The sequence below is a fragment of the Haemaphysalis longicornis genome, unplaced genomic scaffold (genome assembly GCF_048455015.1).
Source record: "Haemaphysalis longicornis isolate Haplotype H1 unplaced genomic scaffold, Haemaphysalis longicornis Haplotype H1 scaffold_4, whole genome shotgun sequence".
In the NCBI taxonomy this organism is placed as follows: domain Eukaryota; kingdom Metazoa; phylum Arthropoda; class Arachnida; order Ixodida; family Ixodidae; genus Haemaphysalis; species Haemaphysalis longicornis.
The window spans coordinates 180,778,839-180,784,765 of NW_027526361.1; the positions used below are offsets into that span (position 1 = coordinate 180,778,839).

Here is a 5,927-nt window from a genome sequence, read left to right on the forward strand (position 1 = left end):
CTCAAGGCTGCAGGGGTAACTCGCTTGCATACATGTACGAAAAAAAAACAACCCTTTTTTGTAGTTATGTGACCACACAGTTATTCCGTACGCACCAGCCGGACTGGTTAAGTTGCCCACAATTCTTTTTCATCGAAGCATGATATTTCTGACTAGTGAATCAAAACGTTTAAGTTCTAGTTTACAAAAAAAAAAATGCCACTGGTGTTTTTTACAAATTTTCTCCCTAAACCACTCGCATTTCATGTTTGGTTATGAAGCGTTCCTTGATCCGGGCATCACGATCAGTCTCGTTCAAAGTCAATCTTGTTCGCGAGTCCTCTTCATCCTGTTCGTTGAGACGAGCAGGTAAGGCTGTCTTCACTTTGCGATGTAAAAGGCGAACTTCGCGGCGCTGTCCCCAAGGGCGGGTGGAGAAGTTTCCCGTCGCATTGTGCGACGTTCCTTTGTGTAGCATCCCCCCACGGCTTTTTGTTCATTCAGACAGGTTTCAGCCGCAGACAGCGGCTGCGGAAAGTTTCTTGGAGATCCACTGCCTTCTCGCCTCATATGAGAGGGAAAGAAAAAAGGGCAAGGGCTCAAGGGGCCTTTTCTCGCCACTGCCGACCCCGTGCGCACCCAGCTCCAGTCGTTACACCGGATCGTTTACCTGGAACACTGCAGTTGTAGACGTAAGTATATGCGCAAGCGCATGCTTGTTCAGTCGTAGCCTGTTCGATGGTGTTATATCTTTCTCCGTGGTCTGTCCAACCGAGACCCGTTTATCGCTGGATATTCAAAACGAAGCGCCAGAGGTGGCGTTTGGGCAATGTAAGCGACATACAAGGAAGGTGTGCAGGAGCAACTCGTGAGTATTTTCTTGCTTATAGGCCCGTGCACACTTGCGACGAACAACGCGATTTCTGTCGCGGCGACAAATTGGCCGAGACCGAACGACAAAACGGATCGCCGGGCGGCAAAAGTTTCCGAAATCGCGTCTCATCGTCGCAAGTGTGAACGGGCCTTATATGTTTGGTGAACTATATAGTAGGCAGTATTGATGGAAGAATCGATGTTACGGGTACGTTGCATGGAAACGATTTTTGTTCGTTGCATGGAAACGTTTTTTGCGCGCTTTGTGCAAAGCAAAGTGAATTTGGATAACTAACCTCGCCCACACTCGAATGATCTTCACTTCAGCCGGGCAAGTGAGGTAGCGGCTTGGGCACGCGAAACAAAATAATGTGCGTGTCACGTTAGTTCGCTGTGCGAAATTTTGAAAAAAAAAAAAAAAAAAAAAAACATTACGGTTGCCCCTAATTGCCTGGCGATGCGATAATTATGTTGGGAACGCCGGGGTTCCTTAACGTAAAAAAAAAAGAGGGGGGGGGGGTGCAGCCAGTGCAGCTACTTCGGAATGTAGTCGATACAAATGCAAACGAACAGGTCAGAATGCACCCCTTGGTAGCCTATTTTGCCGCTGGTTAACTTAGACGGTATGACGGTGTACCTATCGCAAAAAGTTCGTCAGATTTCTGGGATATATTGTTAAAAGCTGCAAACCTGAGCCTTTTGTCGTAGCTTTCTTCGCTGGCGAGTAAGCAACCAGACAACCTGCGTGACTATATAGCCAACTTTGTTAGAAAGGGGCACTTTGAGGGCTGAAGGTGTCACAGAGGGTGGGAAAAAGTGCGCTGTTCGAGTACATGCGTTCGTTTGCGACTTACATTTTTGAAATGCATTAAAGCAGCATAGCGCGTTCTTGAGTTGTGAGAAATGCACCCCAAAAGGCTGGTAAATAGCAGCTGGTAAAGAGTCAAAGTCACTTTCATTGCAGGCTATGGTTTTCAAGATACCCTCAAACCGGGAAAGCCGCGGAGTTCATCGACGATGAGTGCCAATCCCGAGACCATAGAAACTGGTAAGTAAATATTGCTCAATTGTGTAAATGGCTAGCGGGTTTAGCGAATCAAAATGGAAAAGCGAATTCAATCGATAACGCACAGCACAACAGGAGCTGGAATGACCAGGGCAGGTGCCACTTTCAACTAAGCCGATAAAGATCCGAAGGGGGTAATTGGGGGTAGGAGGTGTGGGAGGTACTTGGTCATGCTAACGATCACCCACTCCCTCTAAAGGGAACCGTTCCGCCCAAAAGAGGTCACTCTGGATACAGAATTTTGCCTACTGCGCGTACTTTATCAGAAGTTTGGAACCAACACGCTTTCATTGGGGCCGCATTGATCATGCACAGCCGTCGTTCGCCGAAATAAAACCGACATGCTTCGAGCAAAAAAGCTAGTTCTAGTACTGTTCATCGGTGGTGCGGTTTCGAACAGCTTGAATCAAAGGCTTTTACAGCCGTGGTTCCAGGCGCTCTTCCCAACTTTTGAAAAATCCTGTAAATGCTCAGCAGTGATGAATAACAGGGTGCGTTTCATATGACGAGGTAACAACGCCGAGCGTGAAAAAACAAAAACCATGGTTAAAGTGAACGCTAACAAATTTAGTGGCTGCAATGATACGCATGGCTTTGACTGAAAAACAGAACCTTCCTGCATTCGTGCAAATAAAAAAAAATAAAGAAGAATGCCCGGGTTGTTGTAAAATGTTCAAATTCTTCCTCCTTTCTTCCCCTAGCCTGTGCTGAGAAAGACTAGGATCGAAGTTGTTCGTTTATGAGTTCCCACTTTGGTTCCCTTTATTACGTAAGTAAACTTGGACCATTATACACATTCGTGTTTAATGGGTGTTTCTTTTGTGTGAACCATCTGTAATACCTCTAGCACTTTGTGTTCTTTTTTAGGTGAAAGATCTGCCGGACTGGAGGAGCAAACGTCGCTTCTACAACCAAGCGAATTTTCAGATGGGTTGTTTCGATTGAGGTAGCGGTCATCTATATACAGTTGGACAGGAAGAAAAGAAGAAAACGGTCCGAGAGGTTAGTATCCGTTCCCGAGTAGTATTTGGTGAGTGTAGAAAATTTCTGAAAGCGTATTTTGATTTGTTTTAGTAGTTCGATTTATGAACTGCTATGCAGCCCATAACTAGTCGCGCCCTATGCTTTCCAGCTGCTGCTGGTGTGACGCAGGTCACAGTCGATAGCGGGCCACATCATTGGTGACTGGATCCACTTTGCGAATATTGGGCTTACAGGAACCCACAAGGTAAGCAATAAACTAATATTCTCAAAATGTAATAGTGCATTTATATTTAAATGATTTTCATCCTAATCTCTGCCTAATAAAAATACATGAACCATGCAGAAGACACAACACTCCGCTAGCGAGCGACGGGAGATTCAAGTTGGGAGTCAGGTGACCCAAAATTTTGTGCGCTTGCTTTCTTCTGGTCATATGGTTAGCACGAGTTGCTGCGTAGCTGCTTGTTCAGTTACTCTCCTTTTAGTGCATGTGCGTGTGTGTGCGTGTGTGCGCTCGTTAACTAAACAAATCCTTAGGCGGCGACTACTTTTTCGCGCAAAAACCGCCTACTGCCGCAGCGTACTGCAGTAGGAATTGTTTGCTTTTTCCACACAGACGCAGCCAGCCCCTGGATGGAGCCTCCTCTCCTGCACAGCAGCAGCAATGGAATGTAAATAAAAAAAATGTTGTAACCATGCAAAAATAAAATAAAATTTTATTTGAAATTTCACTTTTCCTTGTTATTTTGAAAATGCTTTAAAATATATCGTAACCGGCAAACGTGGATAACAGAAACAATGCTCCACGATACACATTCCACACGTTTGGCAAAACGTCACTGTAACGTTCCTGGTCCACATTCTGAAAAGGTTTTGCAACGTTAAAAGATTGTTTCAAGCGTGTTTTCTGCAACGTTAAGTAAATGTAAATCCAACATAATTACTATGTTGTCGAAATGCTTCCTCACAGTTCTAATAATGTTTGACGAAACGTTACTGTAACGTTTTTTAGTTGTTCTTAAAATGTTTTTGCAGGGTGCTTCTGCAAAGTTAGGTAAACGTAACTCCAAGAGTATTTATATGTTGTAGAAATGCTTTCTTACTGTTCGCATAACGTTTGGCGAAATGTGATGTAACGTTTTACATTGTTTTTAAACGTTTTTTGAACGTTATTAGCTTGTTCGCTGCAACGTTAGGGAAATGTAACACTAACATTAATAATATGTCGTAAAAATGTTTTGTGGACGTTTAAATAATGTTTGACAGAACATTACTGTAACGTTTTTGATAACATTAGTTAAACATTTAAAAAAAATGACATTAAGAACATTGCTCTAACGTTAGCACCAAACAAAAAAAATACGTTCTTCTAATGTTTTGGTGCTACTTGGGAACACGTTTGTGAATGGAAGAATGTGCCTTTCTACTGTATCAAGCTCCGAGTCTGGGTCACTCCACACAAGTGCACATCCGACGCTTCGCTGACTTTACGCTAGTAGGAAAATCTAAGGCCACTTGAAGGCGAGAGAAGAGTCAGCGAAGTCAATATATGTACTAAGGAAATAAAATCAACTGAAACTTTTACCGTACAGCGCAAATCTAGAGAGCCGGAAGCACTGTTTTGCGCTGGGTGAACAAACACAGCGGTCAGCAGCAAGATTGTGGAAGTTTGGAGGACTCTTACTGCAGGAGCGCTATGCAACAAATAGTCACCTAAAGTACTTGAAATGCTAAAATTAAATAAAAGTGCAAACTGGCGGCGGGTTACATTATATACCTCATATATCCCACTTCGGCAAGGCTGGCTCGTGTTCCGCCAGGTGTTAAAACATTTTTCTTTAAATTACTCACTGGCACGCTCCCTGTTAAAACTTTGATGGAAGACCGGGGTCTGTTTCGGCTCTGTACTCGACCAGAGACAATTGATCACTGCTTTGTAGACTGCAGAGGTGCTGTCTTTTTCTGGGACATTTTACAGCGAACGCCCAGAAAAGACATGGATATTACGCCTTTCTCTATCCGATTTTTGCCATTAGACTATCCTGGTGAGCCGCCTTATGACATGTTTGTGTTGATTGGTTTGTACAGTCTGTGGCGATGCTGCTTATATGTGATAGGCATGCTCAGCCACCAAGATCATATTTCCGAGAAACTGTGGCATTTGTACATAACCACCTGACATGGTTCCCTCTTTTGAACGCTTGTGTGTGTTTGCCTCAATTTTGATGTATATGTGCTTCTCATAACTTCAGTGTGTTCTTTTGTTTGCTTGTATTTCTCGTACTGAAACGTCTGAGGGTATTCTCCTATGTAATAAAGAAAAAAAAAAAGGCGCGTGGCCGAGTGGTCTGAAGCGCTAGGAATTTTGTTTTGCAAGTCGCAAGTTCGAATCCCCGAGGGTGCATGCTTTTTTTTTTGTAAGTTGTTTTTTTTTCATTTGCGGCCGATGTTTTCTAACCTGAGTTCACCATTTTTGGGCCGTAACGTTCACTGCTCCGCGAGTGAGTTCGCAGAACGCGCGCAGATTGACACTGATGCGCTAGCCATGCAGTTCTCGTTGGCGTGCTGTTGCCACAAGCACCGACTGCCTGCGGACAGTGGGCACAGGCCAGAAGACCCTTGGCCTGGTGCGAACACGAGTCAGTATATTATCTCTATGGCGAACACGCTTTTTACGATACAGGCATGAGTGAGGCAAGCTTCGAATATGCGGGAAAAGCGCATGGCATTTGAGCGTCGGCGGTGACGCGGAGGGCGTTTATCCACTGCGTAGACCTCGGCTAGTGATTTGTACGATGCCAAGCCGTCCTGGGAGGCTCATCTTAGGCATATTACAGCCGACAACACGGCAGAAGCGGGGTACGATGATTACTGAGATATCGAAAATGCCCATCCAACGGTGCCGTCGGATGTCAAGCATGTTGTTTTACAGAACCGAAACCGAAACTTGTTTAAATGCTAACCTTGGACATCATCCAATCTAAGGTCCCTGAGCCATCTTTAGATCTCGCCGCCTTTCGCCCTC

The 5,927-nt window shown here is 44.6% G+C and overlaps 1 long non-coding RNA gene across 3 annotated transcripts; it reads left to right on the forward strand.

The window, feature by feature from the left end:
• Window positions 1–587: 587 nt before the first annotated feature.
• On the forward strand, window positions 588–3,864 carry LOC144180689 (uncharacterized). Of its 3 annotated transcripts, none has more exons than XR_013324510.1 (5): window positions 588–671; window positions 1,817–1,900; window positions 2,786–2,920; window positions 3,051–3,146; window positions 3,519–3,864. It is a non-coding gene; the product is annotated as an uncharacterized LOC144180689 (long non-coding RNA). The 3 variants fall into 3 exon arrangements; XR_013324509.1 differs by having other exon boundaries at window positions 596–847; XR_013324508.1 differs by lacking the exons at window positions 588–671; window positions 1,817–1,900 and adding an exon at window positions 2,621–2,687.
• The last annotated feature ends 2,063 nt before the right edge of the window (window positions 3,865–5,927 follow it).